The sequence below is a fragment of the Merops nubicus genome, unplaced genomic scaffold (genome assembly GCF_000691845.1).
Source record: "Merops nubicus isolate BGI_N331 unplaced genomic scaffold, ASM69184v1 scaffold22732, whole genome shotgun sequence".
NCBI lineage: Eukaryota > Metazoa > Chordata > Aves > Coraciiformes > Meropidae > Merops > Merops nubicus.
Genome location: NW_008596758.1, coordinates 35,532 through 36,831, shown reverse-complemented (window position 1 = coordinate 36,831; position 1,300 = coordinate 35,532).

Below are 1,300 nucleotides of genomic sequence, written 5' to 3'. Positions count from 1 at the left end.
GTTTGAGGCTTGGAATGGGGGCGTGACCTTCCAGCAACTGGGAGGACCCCGGGTGGGGGTGAAACCATTGTATTCCCTCCCCTTCCCACACACACTCTGATAAGAGGCAGGGAGTGGTTTTTTGTTTCACTCCTGCCTTGGAGCTCAGAGAGGAAAGTTCTCCTTTCACTCCGTGGGACCCTGGAACCATTTCTGAGGGTTTTGTATATTTTATCTTTTGTATTATTCCCCTGATCTTTATATATATTATTTTCCTTACCCCCCTTTTTCGTTTTCTGTTCCTTGTTGAACAATATACTTCATTTTTTTAAAAAGTGTCTCTCTCTCTCTCTCTCTCGAGGGGTGGGGGAGAGGCGAGTACATAGTTCTGTTCCGTGTGGGTCCTGCCCTGAACCCCTTTTTACACGGAACCAGGACACTTTTTTTCCCATCTCACATAATCTACAAATGTATTAAAAGTTGATTTATTCACTGACTCACAGGATTATTGTTCACATACTAAAAGCCTGTCTTGAAAGGAGACTGTAGAAATGGTGATTAAAATGTAGTACCTTGCTCTGCTTCCAAATTGTCTTTTAGATGGAGTGCTCATCTGTTTTCTTCACCAGAAAAATAATATGCTTCACAATAAATAGCCTAAAAATATTACAAGCCAGCTTCAGACTATAGATACCTTTGTTTACCTTTGATTCATTACTCTGTATATTTTTACCACTTTGTTTTTGAAGCAGCTTGGGGATTACCCTAATAAGATGGATATATAGAGGCTGCAAGAAAGCAGAGATTGGTTGCAATTTGAGTAACTGTGGAAAAAAAGAAAAACCATCTTTTGTGATTTTAAAGGTGAAGGGGCTGACGAACTAGATAAGACGAATAAAGAGGAGTGGGTACATGTAGCTGTCCTACTAGCTAAGAACAACAGTGAAGGTGAGCATATGAATAAGGGATCATCTAGGTTGTAAATGAGTTTGCAGTATTGGTATATGAGATAGATACCTTTGCCATCTGACATTATCATTGGCAGGAACTCACATTCTTTTGGTCTCACAAAACTCCACCTAAAAATAAATCTGGAGTATTTTAGTATACGTATATCCCTGGACATACATTGTACCAGTGGCATCACACAATTTTCCACTTTAAGTTGTGTAGGCCTAGAAACATCTCCTCAGACTTCTCTCCAGCCAGGAGTTTGCTGATGGACCCACCCTGCAGCTCCATATGCTGAAGCTTGTTAAAGTGATTTACTCTCCAGAATATTTTTCTCTGCGTATCACTTGAAATAGGATTTACTGTAGGG